This window comes from Gallinula chloropus (assembly GCF_964237585.1).
Source record: "Gallinula chloropus genome assembly, chromosome: 5".
Classification (NCBI taxonomy): domain Eukaryota; kingdom Metazoa; phylum Chordata; class Aves; order Gruiformes; family Rallidae; genus Gallinula; species Gallinula chloropus.
Window position 1 is genome coordinate 52,344,622 of NC_140090.1, and position 27,477 is coordinate 52,372,098.

Here is a 27,477-nt window from a genome sequence, read left to right on the forward strand (position 1 = left end):
CACACAGACATCAATGAGCCAAATACTGAGTGGTTTGCATTATCTGGAACTTCTAATTATCAGGACCCCTATAAAAAATGGTTATATAAATTAGATTGGTTTTTTTAATTTTTTTTTTTAATTGGTGCTGATGAAAAGGCAAATAGGGGCTTGGACATTTCCAGAAAGAAAGAGGATACCCATTAGTATCATACAAAGTACTCAATTCAACAGCAGTGTGCTGGGAAAGATGAAAAGTAATGTAGAAGGGAGTTTATTTACAGGGTATACCTTAAGCCTTGTCAAGTTGAACCAGTGAGGTGAAGAGAACACACGGAGCTTCCTTTGACTGAAACTCTGCTCAGGCAGAAACTTGCTGCCTTGATCACTCCCCTCACTCCCCTCAAGGGCTCCCAAAAACAGTAAAGCAGAGCCATCTGGTTAACACACTTCCTTCCCACACATCCTTTTCCCTCAGCCCCTGCATGTTACACTTTGGAACCTGACATCCCTTAGACCTCTCAGCTTGAAAAACGTGACTTTGCTGTAAATTCTCCCTTTGATCGGTTGCTCTAAACAGAAAGGAGGCAGGGATCTAGCAGCCCAAGCAGTGCTGACAAGTGCTATTGCTTGACATCTTCAATCATCCCCAAAGACAGTTTCATTATGGGCCTCTATAACTCAATGACCTTTAATACACAAGTCAGGTCCTTCTCTTCTTTTAGTGTAAGCAATATTAACTGCGGATTAAACACTATAAGGTGAATGAAAAGATAATTAAAGCTGTTAATTCCAATCCCAAGAAGTGAAAAATGCATCTTATTTTCAAAATGAGCAGCCATAGTAATGTGGCTTTAAAAAAGTCCTTATTTATTTGCAAGTTGTAACAGTATAACAAAAAGTCTTCCTGAATACCAGTACTGATGTGGCCATTATTCCCTTTTTATTTTCTGAAGTTTAAATTACAGCTGCATTGGGAGACATTTGTTTCCATTGATACCTTCAGCCTATTGGCATACCAAGTCACCAAAAGGGTGAAAGAAGAAAGATCACTTAACCAGTTCCTTGAAATAGATCTCTCATTTACAATACATAATTTAACAAGCAAAATACCTTATGCTGTTAGGTGCTTTAGACGCCAACACAAATTCTTTAACAGGTTATGAAGCAGTTTCCATAACAGTGCTCTCACAGATCCTAGGAAACAGAGAGAACTTTTCATATGGCTCTTGGATCTAGACATGGTTAAGCAGGCTTATAGTCCACCACCAGTATTTGGCTATACTAGACTTCAGCGTCAAACACTTCATAAAGCTCATCAAAGAATTTCTAAATTCATTCCCCAAATTTATATTATTCAGCTGGAAGGGAGAAAATCCCACCAAAATCAAACAAACAAAAAAACCCACACCATACCACCAAAACATCTGCAGAAGACAATGCAAAAAAAATCCCAATTAAAAAAAAAAAAAGGACAACTGGTAGAGTGTTTCCTAACAGTAAAAAAAAAGTATGTTATATTCTCATATAACTGTACCTACTCAAAGTATGTCCAAAAATTACTCTGCCTCTTATACACTCAGTGTCACAGATTTTTCACTTGCTTTTTATAAACTCTTTAGCAAGTACAGTTTAGACTCTGTTATTCAGTGAGCATCATTAAAAATAAGTAAATAAGAAGCCTCTATCTTCAGATTTCTGACACGTGTAACAAATACATGCTTTAAAGAAAGGCATGACTTTACCCACCCCAGGCACTGGACTACCTACTAGGCAGAAAGCTAGACTGGACTTATCCAGAGAAGCCTTTGAATTCCCAAGGAAACATCAGTTCTGCACTAAGGGATCTGTGGAGTCCTAGAAAAACTAGGAAAAGATAGGCTTCATAGTCACAGATCCAGAGCTTAAAAACATAATGTCTTCCAAGAAAGAGTCCTTGATTTTCTTTTTCTGCACAGAAATGCTCTGTAATTTAAAGGAATTTACCTCTAGAGGAGGAAAAAAAATACTAAGATTTCAGGCCTGTAGGGTAAATGAATGAGGCAACACTAACACAAGGATGATGTGAAGGAAAATCCTGAATACTTATCCATAAATCCACAAACTAATCTTGTTTGTGCGAATACTCAGTCTGTAAAGGAATAAGTCAGAGTTAACTTTCCAACAGTGACTTCCTGAAGGCTATGTCCAAAATCCCTATCCAAACAGAGCTTTGCAAGAGTTTACAACTTGAACTCCACACCAGGATGCTCTACAATGGAATGTTCTATGCCTCCATGTACTGACATATACATCTAGATATAACAACTAAAAACCAAGTTGAACAACAGGAATGTATCAGTATTTGTCTCCAGAGTTCAGATCCGCCTTGAGCTGTGGCAGATACACAATCAGGACATTTCATAACTGCCTTTCAAAACCTTATTACAACTACACGGTTCAATAGTCTTAAAATAAATAGTGCATAATCAGCTAAGTATTGAAATAAACATTTCACCACTTTACACATCATAAGCCTCATTTCAGCGCATGGTAGGTCATCAACATTTTGACTCACAGCCCAATTTCAGCAGCACTAAATGCATAAGTGCCACATATCCTAGATTAGTCTCACATGGACATTCCTCATCATAGATGATAGGCAGAACTTTGCTGAAGACATTTGGGGACCAGATGGGATGTTCCAGGAACAGGTACACTTCGGTGTTGGCAAGAAAAAGTACAGGAGGACCACCATGATCACGTATTTTCACCACCATGATCAAGTATCTTCACTTGCTTTTAATGAGAACATTTGGAGTTTTGCATGGCATTCCACAGAATGCTTTATTAGACAATTTGAATTTCTAGATTAAGATAATAATTCTTTAAAAGTGAGAAAGTTCTTTAACTCCTAGAGGTAATTATAAGGAGGCCTGGCCTTGATAGGAATGCAGCAAGTAAACAGGTCATTCAGCATCTGTGCATTAGTTTCCCCTTTCTGAAACGAGAATGATATCTCTGTTTTTAAACGTATTAATACCTATGAAGAAGTGCTTGGCATAACAAATACAGATAGTTATATTTTCCTCTAAATTCTTACACTTTATTCCTCTATTACTGAAGTAGTTTTAGGTTTACGATATAATTTCAATGATTTTTCAAGTTAAATCATTGTCACTGGTGACCAGCCCTTTACCTCATGTGAAATATTTTTCCAACTGTGTTTCCAGCTTTAGAAGTTCACTTTTTCCATTCCTAATTTGCAGGAAGGAGTCATCACATCACTAGATAAACACACATAGCATAATCAGGTAGAGCTTAAAAGTAAAAATTCCACTTTGCTCCAACACATTTTTTTAAGGAACATTCTTCTAAGTTCAAAACCAATCCAAACCAAGAAAGTGGAATGAAAAGAACTCTGCCCAAAGAAGTACCTGAAAGAATACTACCTGTACTGTGCAAGCACCCAAGTGAAACAAAGCCTGGACATTTTAGAGTATTTCCAGGCTACCATGAACATCACTGTGGTGGCACTGCCAATAGGTAGCTGGGGAACCTTCTGAGACAGCTCCCTGGCTATTCTGCTGGCCCTTAGCCTGTTCCAACTACCTGTTGGCTCACTAAGATTTAAGGAGTGCTAGAGGAAAAAAATAATTAGTTCAGACCCTTTTCCATTAGACCTATGTAATCTCTTTCTAAAGAAGTCCTAAGGACAGCTATCAAGCTCCTGGCCAGCAACAATCATCAGCAACTCAGGAAAGACAAGTTTAATATAATTTCGAATGAAACATACTTCAGAAATCACCACAGTATCACAAAATAGCTGACCAACCTTTCATCTCTTTCCGAGGCAGACTGTGAGACTGCTCTTAGCATATACATGCCTTCCATGCACTTGACCCTTGTAATCTAGGTATGGACTTCAAATAAGCCAAAGGACTTCTTGGTTAATTATCTCTTTCTAGTGATGGATGAGAATCAGACTTCTTGTAGTAATGCTGTTATTATTAGCTTGATTGGCTGCCTTTGATACTGTCACAGAAGCATATAGGTTATCTCTAATCTGATTTATTTTGTCCAGAAAATAAATTGACTTTCTTGGAGTAGGAAGGTCTCAGTGTTGAGTCACCTACACACCTCAGCAGGCAGCAATAGGGTCTGCCCTTCAAGTGAGAAATCAAGCTCCTGTAGAGCTGTTCACTCTCTCAGTTCTTCCCACAGCTGGCAGGAAGGATGGGGAGAGGTGAGTTCAAGTTGAATGAGTATTTTGTCACTGAACTAAGCATAGCCAACAGTCAGTATTTACTTTTGAAACTAAAGGCCACATGGAAACAATTGTTTTTTTTCCCCAAGTGCAGTGCCAAATGGAATGGTCAGACCACACTTTGCTGTATCTCTTCCCTCTTTGCTGCCCAGAAAAATTACATGAAGTCATAACACACAGATTGTTTCAGTCACACATTTTCAGGGGAGGGGAAAATTGTGAAAATAAAAAGAGAGAGAAAGATAAAGACTTTGATGCAGTTTAACTTTTGAGAGGTTTTATTCTTTTCAGTTCAGACATTTCTGCTGATGGTCTTGGACATGGCCTTTTTTTTTTAGCCCCCCCCCCCCCACTAGACATTTCACACCACCAGTTTGAAGTGCCTGGTCAGTGACAGGGGGCCTAGGCAGGAAACATAAATGCCAGTGTTGTTTTGTGTACTGGCTCATATCAGCTGTACAGCTTTACCTCATCTGACTTGCACAGTGCAGCTAAGGACTAGTGTCTGTGTCTTCCTGAATAAAGATGGAGGTGAAAATGAGACAGCCACCTTTCAGGTAAAATGAAAGGAGTCACAGTGGACCGGTGCCAGAGGTAGCCATACTCCAAGAAAAGGGACTGGAGAGGTAATTTCAGCCATCACATTACAGCAACAGCCTGAGCAGCTTTTCCTACCATCTGTATGTTGAATGCAGATTTCCCCATCCTTACCTACACTTTCATCACCTCAAGACTGAGGTTGTTAACAGCACATTCCAGATGGGACTCCATCTGAGACTCATCAAATGACTAAGGCACAGTTAGATACCTCACTGCCACATGCTGGTGTCAGTGCTCAAGTAGCAGCTCTGACTGCACTCAACTAGCAGCTAAAGTTGAAGGTGTTGATCAAGACTATACTGCCTTTATGTGGCCAAAGCCCATCCTTCAAAAGAAATAATTTTGCTCCACCTACCATGTTCCTATAACTCTGGTGACCCAAGATGAGCAAGCTATAATGCTTCTTCCACACCTACACATGTGCCCTCCCACATGGGCCAGGAGTCCTTCTGAACTGGCCTCTTGACCTAGGGAGTTCCTGGCTGAACTGGAAAACAACAAGGTATCAAAGGCTTCAGAGAAAGAAAGTTTGCATTTTCCAGCTAAGAGAAAGGCAGAAGAGAGTTTCTTTAAGTGCTTGCTGGTTGAATTCTTATTGAGATGATTACTGCCATGGTGTTGAGAGTTTATTGTATTATTAATGACTCCTCAGATCTTCACACAGGTGTTTTGTTTTAAATTTAAAATAAATAAGCACGCCTTAAACTATGTCTACTGCTTACATCAAATTTAGATGGATACTAACACATTCTTTTTGGGGTTTTATCAAAATATAAAATTCCCGGTAACCCAGATTTGATATTTTATGCAGAACTATTTCAAGAAAATCTTGCAGTGATGCATCTGATTCATCTGCTCCCTTCCTGGTAAATACCAAGCCCTTTTTATAAATAGAGACATTTGGGATGGAATTCTGAGGAGCTACAGTGCAACAGTGCCATCCCCTGTCTGCAAAAATCATTGTCTCTCTTTCAGAAAAGCCAAAGATTAAATAAAATGCTCCACCAGCGTTTGCTGTATCTAGATGGAAGGTTACCAGAGAACAGCAACATAAGTGCCATATTACACACTCCATAGTAGTAATGCTGCTGGGGAATTTCACTGTACAGCTTAAGTTCCAAGGGAAGTTTCTTTCTAGAGGTACTATCAATTTTGTGTCAAAATATATTGCAAGAGATCCTACGAATTTTATATTTAAACTCAGTTTTCAGGATATCACCCAACACACCGTCTGGGGGAGGGAAAGCAATTTGCATGTTTTGTAGTAAGCAGAAAGGAGGAAGTTCCCACACAGTGCTAGACAACCCTGAAGAAAATCTATTCATCTATAGTACTGCTTTGTATGTCCACCCCTGTTTCTATTGGAAGCAAGGAGCACTTATTAAATGTCCAAGCACTGTACCAGCTACAACACCACAACATACATAATTTAAAGCAAATTAGAATGGAACATTGCAACACAAACCAGGAGTTTAGAAGTAAGCAGTCAGAGGCATGCCCGAAGGTATTTCCCCCCAGAATTTTGGATATTGTTGCATACACAGTTAGTACTCTTTCTTTACAAGACTCCAGAGGGACTTCCATGGGTTAAAGGCATAGACAGGACACATTTGCTCTGACTTCTTTTTTGCTGATTTCAGATGCTTTCATCCTTTCCATGGTAATAGAACAAGAACAAACTGAAATTAAGCAACAAGCTGACCATGAAATTAGTCATGTAGTTTCCAGTTCCTTGGACCTGGCAGTAGAAATTCAAGCTGATCATTCCTACAAGAGTTAGGAACAAGTTAAACACTAGCTGTGTCTCCTTCTCCAAAGATTAAACAAAAAACTAGAATTAAAGAAAATCCTGTGCTGGTATCCGTGTTTGCAAGGAAAAAAAAAAACCCAAACAAACAATAACACCAAACAAACAAACAAACAAACAAACCCCAGAACAAAACCAGAATACCCTCACCACACAACTAGTATACTACACTATTAGTGCTGATCTCCTAAACAGATGTCAATTAAGTGCAAGTAAAGCCAGAGCCATTTGTATAACCTTCTCCAGTCTTTTCTTCCTCCAGTATAATACTAAATCAGTCCTGAAATCAGGAGCATATCTACCTTCTAAAGAGAGGGAAGCCTTTTACCTCTTATGTGCTATTGATCCTCTATTACAGGCTACCACATGATTACTTTAAGGGAATGTTAACTCTTAGATCTGCTGTTTACCTTGATTGCCCTATTTCAGACAACATAATTCAAAAACATCTATAAAGCAGCTGTAAGTCTGTTTTGCTGTGGTTTTCATATCACCTTTATTATGGTCACTTCCACTGAACAAATACGGAGAACTACAGCCTTTAAAATCACTGGAGTCCAAAGTATTGCTTCTTTCAATTTGTCTCTTGGGAAACTGCTGCCACAACAGAACTGCAGATTTCGCAGTTCTTACACAGCTGCACTGTAATTCCCTTGCTTCATTGGGAATAAGTGAAGTGTCAGTGACCTGCTTCTCCCTTGGCTTATCTACATCCACACTGCCCCTCCTTGAGGGGACCAGCGATGGGACTTTACTGGGGCTAGGTCATCCCTGCCAATCCAGGTTGTACATGTGCTTTTCATGTTTCTTCAGGGCAACAGAAGAAAAGCAGAAAAGAAACCTTACTCTTAGTTCACTGCTGTCCTTAGAATATTTCCAAGAACCCTCAGCTTTTTTTTTTGTGGTTATGGGTTCTTGTTGTAAAATATTCTTCTAGATAACCAGCCAACAAGACAGGTTGAACTATTAATGTTCCAGTTTCTGTCTGCAGCTGGTATTAGCTCAAAAGCTCATAAAGAAACTCCATGGAGGATACAAGGTAATATCTCAGATAATGTGTCTGCCATTTTTATTTCTTATTTTCATAAACTTGAAATATTTTATTTGAATCTTATTTATATTAGATGCAGCATCTGAAAACTATGCAATATCTGATCTAGCACTAAGCACATCATCTTCCACTTTGTTGTGAACAGGTTCTTATAAAAAATAACAGCTAGAGCTGTTCCACAAAGCAGGGGTCGTAGGGAGAAAGAAAGAGGGACAGAGAAAACAAAACCAAACTTAATGTCTACAATTCTACAATTGATAAATTGACAGTTAGCAGTTAACTTTCCCTTACAGATAACTGGTCATCTCTTACTTTCATGAAAGCTGATTCTATCTCTTCCTCCTCAAACATTTTACAATTACCTTAACTATCTTCTGTTAAAAGCTGGTTTTAATTGCCATAAAAGCTCACAGTAGCAAGTGGCTTTGTGGAAAGTCTCCAACTAGCAAGAATTTAAGATCCAACTACCCAAATAAACAGTAATCGATGACCAGTCATACATAATCAACAAAACTACAGACAAACTGATAGGACGGAGAATTAGCTATGCCAGCTATCCCAAAGAAGCAGATTTGTCAGTTATAACTTAATGAGTGGTGCTGTTAAAAATGCCCTTTTACCACAGAAATTACATCCATTTGAAGAGATACTGTCTTGTTAAACTCCCTCTCTCTCTCTGAGATATAATCTTGGAGCAGGATTATGCTAAGAAGTAGTCTTAGTACTTCTACTGAATTTCTTGAGAGGTTTCCCCACATCATGCTTCTAAGTACTCCTACTCCTAGACTGACTTTATGGGAAGTCTTGTTTACTTTATACTAAAATACACAGATTTTTCTTCTAAAATATAGAAAATTAACAGGGAGACTAAGCCACATTATGAAATTGGGAAACAAGACAAAGCCCAAGCTACATCCTAGACCCAAGAAACAGCAAACTATTTCCACCAGGTTAACAGAATTGTCTGATTAGTTCTGAGGTTTTCTTTTTCATGCAGGGATCCTTCATAGGATGTATGCAACCTGGTGGTTATTACACAGAGTGAAACTATTTCTTGAGATACGGAATAAGATTTTTTTTTCCCTTACATAAGGCCTTTATTTTTCCAGTTCTGACCAACAGCAGCCTTCCTAATTATCATCACAACATTGAAGCCTACATAGAACTGCAACATCTTCTTAGTTCCATCTTGTCAGTCAAGGTGTGAGTAAAAAATATTACCCTAGAAGTTGGCAGAGGCATGGAAAGCTTTTCTTTCTGTCCAATTAGGAGACATTGAAACAAATTTTTCTGAAGTAACTTTCTACTCCCTAGAAATAGAGCCTCAAACAATTGGAGTGGTGTGAAAGTGACATTTAGATCCAGGATCATGGAAATTCTTCTTTGGTGTGTTCCATGGTTAAATTAATGTACTAAAAGTCACTCAAAGAAATAATCCTAAAGAATTCCACCACCTTAGCAAACTGGAGAAATGTTTCAGTATAGAAGGGTAAAGTACCAAACCTCTTCCAGCAGATGCCCTCTTTTATGTTCATTACTGCTATTTGAAAAGTGAAGGAAAGTATTTCCTAAAGAAACATTCATATGAATTTTATATGGGTAATTTTTTTTCCACACTCTGTTGATCCTAGCTGGAATACTGTTATTTTTGTGCTGGGTAGAACAAGGTCTTCTTTAAGCCAGTTCTCAAACATTATGTTTTCCTTTAAAGTTAAAGTAAGCTTGCTGACAGAGAACTTAGCCTTCAAAAGATGTCAAGATAAAGCCAGAAAGAAGAAAATAAAATATCCTAAGAGTATCTCTCACTGTTTCATCTTTAAAATACTGATGATTGGACCCACAGAATCTGTTCCAGAAAACAAGAATTCTTATCCCAGAATCTACCAGTAGCATAAAAAAAAAAGCCTCAACAAAATGCTTGTTCTCTGCTACCAGGAAGTTTCTAAAAAGAATTTTTAAAAGCACATCATAGAATAAACCAATCCAGATTCAATTAGCAAAAGCCAACCCCCACGCAGCAGTCATATGTTAAGTGCCACAGGACCTTTCACAGCTTCATATCAAAGGTCAAGGATTAAACTGCACATTTGTAGAGATGAATATGCAGTTCAAAAAGGTAGAAGTGATGATGAAACCCTCACTACTTGGCATCCAAAGCCTTTTTTAACCCATAAGATCACAACGTTTCAAGTCTAGTATCTAGCTAGGCTTCTAAGCTTGAACTTTCTGCCTTGGCCAGTGGCTCTGTCATTGCCCATTTTATGCCAACAATGGAAGTCTGGCCTGCTTCAGATAAGCCTAAAACCTCTCTGGATTGGAGGGAAAGATGGAGAAAATAGAAAAGTAATTTATCTCCCAAGATTTTGTTTAGATTTGGTTTTAAACCCTACACAATTCCCTGCCTTGCTACACACAGTCTCCTGCCCTGCTCAGTACTAGCAGTTAATTAACATACTTCACAGTTTGCTGCTTGCACCTCTCAGCAAGTCATGGTTTTGCTTTAAACCTCTGCTGACTCACCTCTCTGCAACCTCTCTTTCATGCCAACAGCAGCTCTCTTCTTTCCAGTTAACCTCATTTAGGCCAATTTCAATACAGCTACACGCTCAGACATTAAGAAGTCAGACTGCTAAGCAGATCCAAATCACAGGTATTGTTAAAAACAGACCTGTATTAATGCCTCCAGAAACAACTGCTTCAGAAAGCAGTAGGTCATCTTCATTTTTATGTTATGCCAAAACAAACTTTTAGCTCACTACTTCAGTGATTTTTTAAAAGAACAAAAGATCTATAGACAACAAACACAACACTAAATCATAAGAATTCTTTTCCAAGTGATCAGTAGGAAGTGAGAACAACAGTTTCCATAGAGAAAAGTGCTGAAGAACACGTCATTTGCAAAATCTTTTCTAGCAGGTCACTTTAAGAGCAAAGTCTAGCGAGAGCCTTCTGCAGGAAGAACTGTTGTCCTGCCTCCTACCTGATAATAAAGAACTTCAGATGCCAGTAAAGAGCCTAAGGGTCCAATATTGAAGATCCACAAATCCTAAAAATAAAAAAAGGAGGTTGTTCTCTTCTTGGCTGAAAACATCCAAGCCACAAACGGAACACAATAACCTAGCCCCAACTGGGGGCTGTCCCTAACTGGGGAGCTACAAGTCTTTTACAGTGGTTGTATTCTGTGGGAAAACAAGAATAGCCCTTTGTGCCAAAGTACTGAAACAGCACATCGCTCTCCTTTTACTCTTTACAATCCAGGTTCAATGCCAAATCACTTTCTCAGAAGTGCAAACATCCTGGGCTTCTGACTACACTGGAATAACAAGGAGTAATTAAGTACCTTGGTATCATCCCATATTTTCAGACCCCTAATATGGTTCACAGAGTAAAGTCAAAGCCACTAAATTTTACAAGAGCTCTGACATGGAAATATTGATCAAGTGGTGATACCTGCTAGTGCATACCCAGCCTTTAAAAGAAATACACTTCACAAATGTGTGAATTCCTGTGTTCAGGTCATGTAAAATAGATGTTTCTTAAGTCTGGTTACATATAATTGCTAATGAAAGTCCCCCACAGATGAGGAATAGGGCAGGGGGGAGAAACCAATCCAAGTACAAGCCAAAACACAAAGGCTACCATCCCTCTCTATCCTAAGGGAAAGCATGCCCCACAAGCTCTGTAACCTAGAATGCTGATGTTAGCGTTACTCTTGAGGATAATTAATAGCATGAAGCACTTAAATACCCTTTGAAGCCTTCACATCTAACAGTGATCATAAAGTGTAGCACATAGTGTTGTAAAGATTCTGCTTTCCTTCCATTTTAAACAAAATGAATCCCCAAATTTCTTAAGAGGCTCTCAATGCAATTATCAATCACACTCACATGCACATCAGCTTCAAAACTCATCACACATGCCAATTTTAAGTATTGATCTAACACTTCATATAACCTATTCTGGCATTAAGTTCAATTTTCAGTTGTGATATCTCCTGGAAACTTAGCAAAGAATCTCTCTAGAGTACACAATATATGATCCAATATTTAAATTCACATGACAATAAAAACAGAAGTCCACTTAAGCTTTCTTTGTCTCGGTAGAGCCACCTTCAGATACTGGGAATCCTGAGCATAACTGCAGATGGCAACTGCAGCTCTGTTATTTTTCGCTCAAAAAATAACTGTGAATAGAGTCACTCCATGTTCTCCATCCCCCTATCTTCTCTACAGTTCTTCAAAATACATTGGTATGCAGTTCAAGTGTTGATTCTGCACGGTTTATGAAATTCATGTTCAGACAACAGAGGGGATGAAAAATCCAAACAATCCAGAAAAATAGTAATGATCGTTGTTTCCTTCTTCCTCCCTTTAAACCAAGACCTCAAAATGGACAGACCCAAAGAAACCAAACTCAAGAAGTCTTCTATCATACCAAAAATCCTCACAAAAGTCTTGTTGCCAAGACATGAATATCTGTCCATAATACACTCCTCAGAGAAGCTCCTGAAGGAGAGGGGGGAGGGGTGTGGAGAAACACAGACCCTGGAGTAGGAACGCATTAAAAAAAAAAAGCAGAAGATTAATTTGCCCAAGAGTGTTATGAAGCAATTTGGAATCTCTCCTCCCTACCTGCTCACCCAAAAGACATAAGACTACGGTGATCAACTTTAAAATTAATAAAATTAAATTAAAAACTTTAAAGTGTGTCAGGCTTCCTAAACCCCACGCAACTGAAAATCTTTCCAGTGCCATAGAATCCCAGGTATTGTCGTTGTTTGGAATGGACCTCAAGGATTACCTAGTCCAACCTTTCCTGGCAAAAGGAATCCTTTAAGGCAAATACTCTGCAAGGCACTTGCACATCTATTTAAATTAACATGCATGGAGGGAAAAAAAGCATTTGTTAGCAGTTGTCACCATCAAACATATTGTTTGAGAGTCTATCATAGAGTGAGCTTCCTGAGATCAGTTTTTCAATTCAGGAATATGAATCTCAAAAAATAGGAGGGAATGTCTGTTTCCTAAGCAGTTTTAATCAAGAGATTTGAGTCAATGAGTCAATAAGACATACTTACTCTTTTTTTTTTTCCAGAAAAAATTAACTCCAAATAGTCTATCTGTACAAAAAGATTCAGTACACTGTTGTGTTGTCTTCTAAGACCAGGCAAACATGTCATGACTGAATCTTTACCGTAAGTTGATACATATTAGAAGTCTGACTTCTCCAAAAGACAAAATTAATTGCCAGGGTACACTGCCAAACTGAAGTTTAACAAGCAAAAAATTGAATGAAAAAAAACCAAACCCAAATTTGTTCACAGGCAACCTGAATACTCATAGGTGGTTTTCTACTCAGAGCAGAAAAGAGCAGTAGAAACAGCATATCGATACTGGCACATATAGGTTTATTTCCATGCAAATTATTTTATGCTTCAATTATGATACCAACAAATGTTCACATCTGAACAACTCCACCCCTGCTGAAAATGCTATTAAACACTTCTTGTACGTCTGCAGCATTTAGCCTGTCACTTCAGAAACTTTCCTAAGGAGCTTTAGATCTATGCAGAAGTTGTGATAATCAAGTTACTGAAATTGAGCACTCTCTTCTACCAGTAAATGCAAAAAGACAACCGAGTTTCCAAGCAACAATTCTGCTACTGAGAATCACAGATGCTAGAGCAGGAGGGAAGAGAAATTGTAAGAATCAACAGATGGCAACAGAAAAACCCTACTTAGCCATAAACTGCATTTCCTTCTGCAAAGGTAGAGCAGAGCTGGAGCTCTATTTTCTGTATCACCCAAGAATCCATTTGTTCAGGGTTTGCTTGTTGGTTTGGGTTTTTTACCTTTTGGAGGAGTGCTTTAGCACACTGCAGAGGTGCTAGACTGACATGCCCCCAACCCAATGTCCTTTCTGTTTGTGGGACAGCCTTCATCTGGACAGAAGTAACACCAACTCCCTGATATCATCTACCCTATCAAAGTAACACAGCTAAAGGGGGCAGGGTACTCCAGTACCCAAACCAAGCTCTTCTAGCATACTTATAGGCTGGCTGTGTGGTTTCTCTGAGATGTAGCTCTTTAAGGTCTTTAAAGTCTTCTGTTCCACGAGACCTGCCAACAATGCATGACCTACCACTCAACTGCTCCATCCTCCTTCTGTGAGGCTACAGATTTTTCCCAGCAGAAGCAGTTATTCTTCCCAGTCTCCAAGGTCAACTACAGCCTCTGTGTGAAATACCCCATCGGTAGCAATCTTTCTGTATGGCCCGTGTTTGACCAAGGCACTGTGCACAACTGCTCCTTCTTAAGCAGCTAAAAACCCTTTCTCATTCCAAGCATGCTCTTTGACAAACTCCCACACTACAGTGCTTTTCAAGCACAAAGCCTGATCTGAAAAAGCAGCCTTCTCTGCCTTTCCAAAGTGCTTCTGGTATGGAATCACAGGATCATAGGAGTTGGAAGGAACCTCCAGAGATCAAGTCCAACCCCCCTGCCAAAACAGGCTCCTTGGGACAGGTCGCACAGGTAGGCATCCAGGTGGGTCTTGAATATTACTTCTCTTTTAAGTCTCTATTTTGCATACCCTTTGCCATCTGCATCCCAAATGTGTTCCTGTTTAATTGAGGGGACAGAGTCAGAAGCTTTCCATTTTTTAGCTCAGCCAAGTCACAAGCTAGTGAAAGTGGATGAAGCCTAGGCTAAGATTGCAAAGGCTGCTTTCACTCTGACGCTAAAATAGCACAGAGTTTCCTCTGCCCAACAGAGTGAAAAAGGAAAGAGGATGCATAGTCAGAAGAGGCAGAATTTGCTTTAGAACATACTCCATTTAGACAGTTTTGGAAAGCTGATAATCACTGTAAATTATGAAAGTCTCCTAGGGAAGGAGGGAACAGACATTTTCCCTTCTCTGAAGAGCTAAAATTCATCTTAAGCAAGTGACTGAAATGAGCAATAGGTTGATGACGATGCAGGCCATGATACCAGGGAATACTCAGCCTAGCTTAATGGTTTCTCAGCCAGACAGAGTGAACATTTCTACATGGAGTGTTGCTGTCAGAAGACAATAATTTTCTATTATCTATCAGGCAATACCAATTAATGTTTAACCAAAAGGCAGTTTTCTCATTTTGAAACTATGTGGTAGAATTCAGCTTATTCTTATTAACAACAAAGCAACCACTGTTGATATGAATGACCTCCCAAACAGAGGGCTTTTGGGGTAGGGTGAACACAGCATATGCTCTTTCTATGCCAAAAAAAAAAAAAAAAAAAAGGGAAAAAGAGAAAGTAATTCACAAACTCTACATTCCTGTATTTTAAATGAAGGGTATAAGAGATATGTCAGTACCTCTTAAAATCTCTTTCTCCGCTCCTATTTTACACTTTCTCTACACTTTTGGAATGACACCAGAATTGGAAGTTGAAACAGAGCTGAAGAGGTATGCAGAGAACCTTTGGTCAAACCCTTCAACTGGACCTATGCAGACTTTTGGGGATTGCAGCTTTAGACCTCACTTTTACTTCATACCTATGCAGACTGTTCCTTCTCAAAAATCAATATGAAAACACAATGCAGAGACTAAGACAAATAAGCTTACAAAATATTCACAGTAAATAAGGTGGGACTAGCTTTAATTTTCCCTTAGTTTTCTTCCCCACATTTCCACATCTTCATCTTTTAGACAGGAAAAAGACCTTGATGGGATGAAGCAACTGTTAACTCTCTCCAAGTTTTAGCTTCTGTGCATTTTGGAATAAAAGCAATGTTAGTTTAAAGCCAGACTAAAAGGTGGAGGGAAAGAATGCATATACCATAACTGTGCTCAGAGCAAGCAAACTAAACAGGATTTGAATTCTCCGCCTTTGAAACACAAATTAACTGTAGACCCATGAGGAGAAGGCCATTTTGCTGGCAGAGACTCTAGATAGCAGGTGTTAAATTGCTTACTGTCCACTGCCTCATGAATACAAATGCATTGAGAATTACCTTCCAAAAAATACTAATGCAATGAAAGAACAGAGTTCAAGCTGACACACTGGGGAATGACATGAACTAGCCAAGATAACATTTCACAGATCATAGCTGTTTCCGAACAGACTGGCTAAAGGATGTTTGCCCAGCATGTCTTTCACATTACATTAACCTACAGCTAATATGAGACTCATTTTCACAAATGTCATATTTAAATAAGCCTGTTGAAAAAAAAAAAAAAAAAAAAACAACAAACCAAAACCAAAACCCAAAGACACACAGGATCCCCACAAATGAGGAGGCAATACCTATTTGTTATTCATTGTGTGCAATTACAGAGGAAATGACATCCCAAGTCTGGTCTTACTGCACACACAAAAAAATCCTGAAAAGTGATTATTTGCTAAATCCACTTCTACAAAGAGGGAGAAAAAACAGTATATCAAATATATCTACAATGTACTTGTCACCACATGACAACTGTTTTTTTTTTCTAAATTATTAACACTGTGATAATATACCTTTCAGATTCTCACTCATTCTGATAACATAGCCCACAGCACCATCCTAATCAAAACAGCATATATGAAGCCTAAACCAGATAATCGTATGGATAAGCTCCTATTCCCACTTCTGGATAAAAGTGGATATAAAACACAATGCTTGGGTATAACCCATCACAGAGAAAGCTGCATCTGAGAAATGGCAATAAAAGGACATCCATTGTGGACTGGGGTTGTTTATTTTTGAAAGGAGTAGGGAGAGAAGGCAATTGTAGAAAGCAGTTGTTTTTATAAACACATTCAGGTTGTTCCTGCAATGCCCTTCGATAAGAGATCATGCACAAGAACCTCTTTTCTATGAAGGAGGCAGTGCCTGATGTCTCCCTGGTTACATTGCGCAGTGCCTCTCATTACTGTTTCAGCACATCTTAACATTTTGCTAGGAATCTCTAGCAAAACTAGCCACACATTTCTGCAATATCATTTCTTAATCTTGCATCCAATAAATATTTGGTTTTGTTAGTGCCACTGTCCACATAGCATTTGATAAACAATGAATACTGCAGCATAGTTTTTTCATCAATCAAGCCATATAAAAGGCCAATCCAGCAATTTAATCTTCTTTTTCTGCAAGCTGTCTAAACACAGGGCTTTATAACAAGACAGTTTTGTTCTAAGAGTACCTACTCCATCCAAGTCTTGTCATTAAATTGAAAAATTACATGCATGATTCCCAGTCCCTGGGAAACATGAAGCTATCTTACAACTATCCTTTAGAACCAAATTTCTTTTAAACAGAGTTGGAATGGTCACTAACACAACAGCTGTCAAATTTTAAGATCCATCAAATGATTTCTTAAAGGTTTCTCATTTCTTAAAGGTTTTCTTTCTTTGTTGGTGGGTTTTGGTTTTTTGAGATATGTCCTGATTTTGATTTTAAATATAAACAGAGGTTAAACAACTCAAAACTAATTACTTAAAGCTCACACCTATTACAAAAGCATCACATTTAAAAAAAAAAAAACAAATCAAAAAGGCATGCATTTTTTTCCTCAACTTTCCTAACAGAGAAGAGAGTTCCAGGTACTGGAACCGCATATATAACACTCTTTTGCACACAAGTTCAATAGACTGTTCAGTGTCTTTTAGTGACTATTTACTACCAACACTGGTCACCTCTATTCAAACACAGCATTGCAAACTGGTGTGAAAGTATCGCAGGTCTGTCCTGCAGGACAAGGTGCTCCTAGGTCTAGAGCAGGAAAATCCAGCACGACGCAGACTAGAAAGAAGACTGTTACAGAAGCCTGAGGCAGCCTTCCAACAGGAGCAGGAGGCACAAAGACTCAGCCTAACTCATTCTGAAAAGGAGTCTCAGTTTGTTTTAATGTCTGTGTTACACTGCTCTGAAATTCCACAGCCTCGGCAGTCCCACAGTCCAAACAGATCTCTCTCTCCATAGGTTAAATCACAAACTCACTAGGTCTTCAGATCAAGTTTTATAAACTGAAGTCAGTTTTTCATTCTGTCTCAAGCTGAAATTGTTGTTCACTGCAGTGTCATCACCCTTGCGGAAAAGATGACTAATCATCAGCCAAAGACCACTGAATAGCTCTTCAGTAAAGATGAGTTCTGCTGGATTCAAACTGAGGATCTACTGTGGAAGTAGAAGTCTCTCTATTATTTACTAAACCTTCAAGCAACCCAGGGTGCCTATTCCCTTATCATCTATCCCCCTCCAGTAAGAGAACTTAGGTGAGAACAGACAGAAACCTTGCTCCAGGAAAGTTCCCTCTGAAGTTATACATCATTCATGCATTGTGCAGAAATCCCTTTTGTTTTGAGCAGTAAAAGTCAAACTCTCTCCTGACCTGAAGCAGAAGACTTTTTGAATATTTTATCATGGAAACCCATTGTAACAAATTAACATTTTAATCCATTTACCTTGCCAAGCAAATTTTAAAATGTCAAGTATTTTACACAAAGCGTGCCACCACACAGAACATTTCCATCCAACAATGCTGGAGTGCCTTTCAGAATTATTCAAAATAAACAACCCATTACTGAGAATAGCATAATTTCCTAAGGTCTTAACTAACTAGACAGTGAGTGCAAAAGCTGAATTGTCATTTAGCAGAACAATGAAGTTTAATTTCAAACTTGAATTTTATCTTTGGGGCAAAAAATAAAAAATAAGGGGAACACAAGTACTATGCATCCACAAGACATTTTTTCAAACACTTCTGTTCATAACAGCAGAAGATCAAGTGGCTGTTTTGACTTAATTTTTTACTGTTATCCAGGGTATGGATGCAAAGGTGTTTAGAAATGTAGTGAGTCAGAAAAAAACTACTTGCAAAAGTGTCATCAATTTATTTTCCTCTCAGATCCTATGCCATACCTTAACCCCCACAATTCAAGAAATAAACCACTCAGATAAGCAAAAGTTATGCATATTGGGGGACTTCAATTACCCAGATATTTGCTGGGCAAGCAACAGGGTATTGTCTAGACTTGTATGCAGTCTAGACAATTTCTGCAGTGTGTAGAAGACAATTTCCTGCTACAGATGCTGGGGAAGTGAAGGTCGGGGGCAGCCTGGGACAAAGTGACCATGAAATGGTTGAGTTGAAGATTCTGAGTGGAAGAAGCAAGCCAAAAAGTAGGATAGCTACCCTGAATTTTAGAAGAGCTAACTTTGATCTCCTCCACAATCAAATAGGAGCTATCCCATGGGCTACGCTGTTTGAAGGAATGGGAGCCTGTGAGAGCTGGGTAGCATTCAAACAGTTCTTCTTCCAATCCCAGGACTGGTGCATCCCTTTGAGCAAGAAATCAGGAAAGAGAGGCAGAAGACCTGTGTGGATGAGCAAGGAGCTAATGAGTAAACTCAAAGGGAGGCAGAAGGTCTATGAACTGTGGAAAAAGGGTCTGAGCACCTGGGAAGAATATAGGAATGTTGTCAGGGCCTGTAGGGATGTGACTAGGAAGTCTAAAGCCCACTTGGAATTGAAACTGGCAAGGGACATTAAGGATAATAAAAAGGGATTTTTTAGATAAGTGAATAGTAAGAGGATGACCAGGGATAATGTGGGTCCCTTGCTGAATGAGGAGGGTGTCCTGGTAATGGGGGATGCTGAGAAGGTGGAGATACTGAATGCCTTCTTTGCTTCTGTCTTCACTTCAAAGGCCCCTTGGGACCCACAGACACTGGAAGAAAGTAATAGAGTTTGAGAAATGAAGAGCTTCCCTCTGATTGAGGTGGGGGTGGTCCAGGAGCATCTCAAAGGAATTAATGCACACAAATCCATGGGCCCAGGTGGGATGCATCCATGTGTGCTGAGGGAGCTGGTGGAGGTGACTGCTGAGCCGCTCTCTATCATCTTCAATAGGTCTTGGAGAACAGGAGAAGTGCCTGAGGACTGGGGGATAGCCAATGTCACTCTGGTCTTTAAAAAGGGCAAGAAGGAGGATCCCAGCAACTATAGGCCAGTCAGCCTCACTTCTGTCCCTGGAACGGTGATGCAACAGCTTGTTTTGGATGCCATCTCCAAGCAATTAGAAGAGAAGAAGGTCATGAGGAGCAGTCAGCATGGATTCACCAAGGGGAAATCGTGCTCGACCATTCTCATAGCCTTCTATGATCTCATAACAGGCTGGGTAGATGAAGGGAGAGCAGTGGATGTCATCTACCTTGACTTCAACAAGGCTTTTGATACTGTCTCCCATGACATCCTGATAGCAAAGCTGAGAGAGTATGGGATAGATGAGTGGACAGTGAGATGGGTTGAGAACTGGCTGTCGGACCAAGCTCAGACGGTGGTGATCAGTAGAGCAGAATCTGACTGGAGACCTGTGACTAGTGGTGTTCCCCAGGGCTCAGTGTTGGGTCCAGTCCTGTTTAATATCTTCATTGACGACCTTGATGAGGGAATAGCATCCACCCTCAGCAAGTACACCAATGATACAAAGCTGGGAGGAGTGGCTGACACACAGGACACTGCGCTGCCATCCAGCGGGACCTGGACAGGCTGGAGAGCTGGGCAGGGAAAAACCAGATGAGGCTCAACAAAAGCAAGTGTAAAGTCTTGTACCTGGAAAGGAATAACCACTTGTACCAGTACAGGCTGGGGACCTCCTGGAGAGGAGCTCTGTGGAGAAGGACCTGGGGGTCCTGGTTGATGACAGGTTGGCCATGAGCCAGCAGTGTGCCCTGGTGGCTAAGAGAGCCAATGGGATCCTGGGGTGCATCAGGAGGAGTGTGGCCAGCAGGTCAAAGGAGGTAATCCTCTCCCTCTACTCTGCCCTGGTCAGGCCCCACCTGGAGTATTGTGTCCAGTTCTGGGCTCCCTGGTATAAAAAAGACAGGGATCTCCTGGAGAGAGTCCAGAGAAGGGCTACAAAGATGATTAAGGGCCTGGAGCATCTCCCCTATGAGGAAAGGCTGAGTGAGCTGGGGCTGTTCAGCCTAGAGAAAAGAAGACTGAGGGGGAACCTTATTAATGTTTATAAATATCTTAAGTACGGGATGCACGGGAAAATGGCCAGCCCCTTTTCAGTGGTCCGTGGAGACAGGACAAGGGGCAATGGCTGCAAGTTGGAGCAGAGGAAGTTCCGCACCAACATGTGGAAGAACTTTTTCACAGTGAGGGTGACAGAGCCCTGGGACAGGTTGCCCAGGGAGGTGGTGGAGTCTCCATCTCTGGAGATATTCAAGACCCGTCTGGACGCCTATCTGTGCAATATGAGCTAGGGAGCTGCTTTGGCAGGGGGGTTGGACCCGATGATCTCTTGACATCCCTTCCAACCCCTATGATTCTATGATATTCTCAAATCAAGGAAAATCTCAAATCCAGGTAATTTTGTGATGAAGTTAGCCATCTTAATTGGGATGGCACATGGCCTGCTTATAACACTTGCTTCAGGACAGCGCATCCCTTCAGGACATCACCAGTGCTTTGGGTCTCAGAACATCTATACAAAGTGCTGTATAACATCTGCCCAACTTACCTTCTGTTTCCACCTGTGCTCAGGAGCTGAGAAAATTACTCTCAATCAACATTTAAGAGGTCAAAAATTTAACAATTAACATGTACTTCCTAGACTCTGCAGGTACAAATCCTGAATTGGGGTTTTTAGCAGCTTCTGAAATAAGAAAGATTACTTTCCTCACAGAAGGAGGACAAAGGAAAGAAAATCTAGCATAATTTTTCATTATTGCACATTTTAAAACCTGATTAGCAATTATCTAAACATTACTAAAAGCAAAAAAAATGTTTTAAGGCACTTAATATATTAACCTTCTTAAAAAAAGAGGTCTAGCAACATTCAGCATAGTGTCTTTTGGGCTCTCTTGTACATTATAAGTTTAGAAAGCTATTTGCCAGACACTATTTTATATTATCTGATAATCTCTAGAAAGTTACTCTTTCTAAGTGGCAAGTCATTTTAGTGATGGGAGGAAGGAAGTATGGGGGCTCCAACTATTGCAAATGTATATCTTACTAAGCTGTCCCAAATATCTTATTCTAGAGGGGCACATTTTCAGTGAGACTTTGACAAGAAAAAAAATTTAAATCAACAGAATAGTTTAAACATTCATGGCATATTTGCAACTCTCTTTTTCATACCTATGGGCCATTCAGAAAGGGTTTTCATCAACATCATATGCACCTAGGAGTAGAGGCAAAAAAAGTTACATAAATAGAGTTGTTCCTGTGAAGTTCCTCTGCTGAATTTCTCACAATAATCTTCACAGAGACTGAAGGAGAATTATACTCTTAGGAGCTATTTTTTTTTTAATTGCAGAGGTTTGAGTATGTTGTTACTCACCTATAGTACAAATCCAACAGCCCTGTGATACGAAGATGTGGTTCAGGAGGAGTTGTATTCTGTTTGCAGTAGTTTTTTGATGGTTTAAACGTCACATTGCCACTCTGACAAAACTGATCTATAACAAAACCCTGCAAGAGTTAGTGTTATTAAACTCCACTGGTTAAGTAAAACAGCTCTGACTACTGCCTTTGAACACATGGAGGTCAACATTGTTTCTGCAGTCTTGTGGAAAATTACCTCATCTGAGAGCTCTGGGACTCTTTTTTTTTTGGTGTATTTTTTTATTCTCTCAATTTTTCTATGGTCCCTCAGAGATAAATAAATGTCAAAAGTGAACATGAATTGATGTTCTGCTCTGAAAAGTGACTCAGGAAAACACTGTGAGATTACATTTTTACTCTGTCTCACTTTTACTGACCAGGTTTGTCCAGTTTATAAGCAAATAAAACCTTTTTTTCTGAGCTGTGGCCCTGCACATTCAAACTCAGATGCCAAAAATTAAGCTATGCTCCTTCATTATAATCGATTGTCTGCAGATATAGCTCCCTGTAGTTCATTCTCCTGGCAATTCTTTGACAACAGGGCCTCCGATAATAGACCCCTTGATTGTGCAGAGAGACAAGGAGAATATTTTTTGTTTTCCAGCAAATATTTGTTCCTGCTGTCTGTACTGCAAAACTCAAACATCTCTGTTTATCATCTGTGACAAAAGTAGATCTGTCAGCTATAAAGGTGCTACATTTTTACCTTCCAGAGAGGTCCTTACGTATTCTATTACTAAAGTTCAAAACTAGACCACTCTAACCACAATCAGGTAATATTTCAACTGTGCTCACAATGTGCCAATGTGACTTGGAAGTTATTTTTATCTGGTCAGGTGTTTCCCATAGCCAGTGATTATTTTGCATGCCCATATTTGCTGAAATAGTCATGCACGTTGGGAAGACCTAAACAGGGTTTGTCTGTATGACCCCAGAGAACCTACTATTTGACTGTCTAAAGCAGCATTTTCAAGGTGCGCTTTCCCCTCCCCCTCCTATTCAAAGCAGAGGCTATGATCATGAGCCTCTGTGAACCTTATTTCATAGTGAATGCAAAAAACTAGGTTAAGGCACTATTAAGCTCATGCAGATAGTCACACAAAAACACCATGAAAGATAGCTGAATATGAAAAAAAAAAGCCTATTCTTTTTCATTGTCTGTTCTACTGCCATGCTCTGTACATGAATGCATAATTCTTTTAAATTAAAAAAAAAGTTATTTAATATAACATAATTATGGTGCTGAAGACTGCCATAAAGAACATTCATGAGGGAAGAACTAGACAATACCTTCACTCTAGCGCCTTGTAATCCATGCAATGAAAAGATCATTTCACATTCACATAACAGGGTTTTTTTATTAATATAGGAGAGAAAAAAACAGAATTAAAAAAGCAGAGAACATGGATGCCCCAGTGTTCCAGGAGCGATTGGCCAGCTATTACTTAAAATATATTTTTATCAACATAAGCAAGCCTTTTAAGAATTTGACTGAAATAGCACAGATTTTTCTATATGTATTGGGTCCCATTCCAAATTGAGAAATTGTCACAGACCTTCCTAGAGCAGTTTAAGAACTTCAGATTTTCAACCCTGGACAGCAACCTCAACTGTCCCATCCTCCCAGACTGAATACAATTAGAAAAGATTGTAACTGACACCCACCTGAAATTTTGGCCAATGCTGGACTTTCTTTACAAGTTAAAACTTTCCTCAAAGTAAGAACTAGGTCCCTCTTCGCCAGAGGTCGAAGGTGAATACTAAACAAGCCTCCATAATTTCAAGCTAGCATGCTCTCCTAGGGGATACTACTAGAAGCCCCTTTCCCCTCAAACAGCAGCAATAAACCAAAAGTGCATTACCTCATAATTCCTGCAGCAAGACTTCTTCACACTGCTGTCTCTACTTTACAAGCAATAAGGTTTAACCCACATTAATTAACAGAGCAAAAGCCACTCACTTTAAACACGTTATTGAGATGCTTCAAAGGAAGACCGACACCCTTGGGCGTGTGTCATTAGGGGCTCAAATACAGCAACTCTGCTCTAAGGGCTCCCACATCCTGGCATCAGACATCCCAAGCAATGCCAAAGTCTTGACAAAAACTTATTACAGTGGAGGAAACAGCTTTAATGCTCTACTTGCCCTTAGCTTTTTCATTCAAAAAAATAATAAAAGGTCAAGAAAGAAACCCTGTTTCAAGGATACACTGTAGAAATGCTTTAGGAAGCAAGGCAACAAGCAGAAATGGGAAGATACATGGAGATGCAGCTTGTTATCTTAGATATTAACACCTTATCAACAACTCACACTCCTAAAGTGATGAATCTAGATGCAATTAGCACTCTCCCTTCCCTCCTGAAGGGTATCTCTGCCTTTTTGCAATTTCCCAGAGATATTTTTAAACTCTGGATATACAGCACATGTACAATCATTTATCCACCTGACCCTTGCTTCACCAAGAAATAAATGGTCTTCATGATAAAGAGCTTCATAATGTAAACCCTAGAAGACACTGTACAAGTCTGAATTATCTTCTTTGATGGAGGTCCCACAGGGAGTGGCAGCCCTATTAGAAGGCAGCCATGACCTCCTTTCTCTATCACTGAGCAAGATATTTAGTTCTGTACCTGTAAGAATTTGAGAGGTAATTACCAGCTACTTAGATTATGAACTCTCAGTTCACTGAGGGTCAGTTATTTGCTTCTCTATGATGGTTTACATTCACACCTACTCTGTTTTTAATTGTCCCTCACATTTTAATTTGAACATATGCCTAGTCTTTAACAAAATACAAATATTAACATTGGATAACCTTGGATTGACTAGAATTCACAAGTTCCCAAACACCTCTATAGTGACTGCACAGGAGCTGGGTATCAAAAGAAACATTTTGGAGGTTTTAGGGTATTGACATCTAGGAAATATGGAAAAGAAATCAGATGCTCTCAATTTCTCCAATTGAAATAGATGATAAATGGCTCACAACATAAAAGCATTCAAACACTCAGTAGACCAGACAGTAGGAATGACTCTGTCATCCCAAACCCAAATACTTAAGATACCACTCACCTGCAGAAATAGGGAAATGCCCCTGTTCTTCATCTTTACTTTGACTCATACCACAGATTTTAACATCTCAAATGAATTGACTAGAAGCAAAGGTCCCAGAAGAGTTCAAGCAAGCCTATCAGATCAGCTGCCCAGGCAAGAGAAGCAGAAAATCCTGTTTTAAATTCTAATGCAGTTCATGTGTGGCATGACTCAGAGCTGCAAATGGCTCTGAAACATAAGCAGGAATAGGATTAAGTTGCAGCTGAGCACAGACTGTGGTGGAGGAAGATGAGTCCTACTGGATAAATGTGAAACTAGAAACAGAATTGCACAGGAGTGAATTTGCACTTCAGATAATTAGCTCTATGAAGAGCACAAACATAAGTGTCTGTACAGGCTAAAACATGGTGTATTGGTAAACAGAAAAAATAGCTAATATCATAGTTAGCACTGCCAGAATGCCTCATATCTGTATTGGTATTCTCTATTTCTAGGGCTGTAGAAGCTATGAACAGAAATCAAGCAGCAAAGGATAGGTCAACCTCATTAGAGAACAAGGTAACTCACACTCAAATACTCACACTTTAGCACCTGCCACCTGCTAAGCAAAGGAAACAGATGGAAGAGTTCAACACAATAACCCCTTCATACAATATCACTTGGAATTATTGTCCATACCGTTCTTGTCAATTGACAGCATTTATGGCCATTAGCTAAAAACATCTAAGCTAATGTAAGGTGAAAATGAAAAATATTGTTAGTCCTTTTGTTGTTTGAACAGTTTGAGAAAGTATTTGGTTGTGACAATTTGACTGGGAGGTAACTTCCTCAAAGTTATGTATAAGTCAGAACTATTAGGTACTTTCATTATCAGTGCAGAGACATTTCTTTCCCCCTTTGTTGCAATCTCTCATCTAGAATTGTCACTACGCAGCACTCATCTCCCTATCACGATCTGCAGCAGAAGCAGCCAAGAGATAAGGCTTCATGTTTACCTTTAAGAATGCCAATTGTTCATGCTGTCAGTGCCCAGGTTTTATCATCGGTTCAGTGGCACTGAAATTGAGTTCTGGGAGGAGGGAGCCTGTATTATGTGAGAACAGTTAGATGCAAGGACAGCAGTATTTTTGTGATTGAGAAGTCAGCTGCAAAGCCAGCATTTACTATCCATTTGAGTCAGCCATGACCATAGAAGAGAACCTGATGGCATGATGACAGCCAATTTGATTGCAGATTTGGTGTGCACAGAGAGTTATGAATATGTTCATGGACTCTCAGATTTTTTCCTGCATCCCACACGTGGTCTGCAGAGTAGAAATAGTGAAATATGTATTCTTTTTCAAGCCACATTGCTCTCTGGAGGAAAGCCTGCAATCCAAGACTTTTCAGAGGGCCTCTAAAGGTGTGTTTGTTAGGGATTTTTGTTTAAGTATATTTGAAACTGGGAACGTTTATCTGTACCTTATTTGGCTTTTTTGGATGGAGTCAGCTTAGTGGTTGATCTCACGACCAGAGAGGTAACACACTCAGATGCACAAAGGTGTGACAATGAAACAATGTTGAGAAATTACAGCAACTGTGGGTACAGAGGAAAAAGGTGACTCAAATAAATGAAAGAGCCCTTAACTCCAGGAAAAGAAAAGGCACAGGTACATACAGAAGGGTGATAATCGAATAGATAATTTAATCACATTTTTTTTCCGATGACTAGCATAAACCAGAAATACACAGTAGGAACAATCTCCTGAAATCCAAGGTGCAGATACCAAATACTTTAAAAAAATAATTCTTCCTAGCTTTTCAAAAGCTTGGATTAAATCGGAGAACAAGAATAAACAAAAATAAGTTCTCCGTTTCAAATGCAGTAGCCCAACAAACTTGGAGAGGACTCAACCCATCTGAGATCATCATATTTCACCTTCTACTTATTAAGGAATAAAATAAAGTTATGGTACAACTTTTCTTGTCAACAATACCCAGGTCATTTTATCTGCTCTAGCAGAATAATAACTCTTAAAGTAACTGAGAGAAGCTTATGATATTACTATTACTACTGTTAAATAGAGAAGACCATCCCAGGCTCCCTGGTATAAAAAAGACAGGGATCTCCTGGAGAGAGTCCAGAGAAGGGCTACAAAGATGATTAAGGGCCTGGAGCATCTCCCCTATGAGGAAAGGCTGAGTGAGCTGGGACTGTTCAGCCTACAGAAAAGAAGACTAAGGGGGACCTTATTAATGTTTATAACAGAGGGAAAACTGAGACATGGAGCAGAGTACATCAGACCCTCAAGGGGAGAGAGGAGCTTGGTGGCTGAGTTAGGATCCAGATTAAGGGGACTTCCTTAACCTGCAAATGGAGGCTCCCAGCTGCTATGATGAGG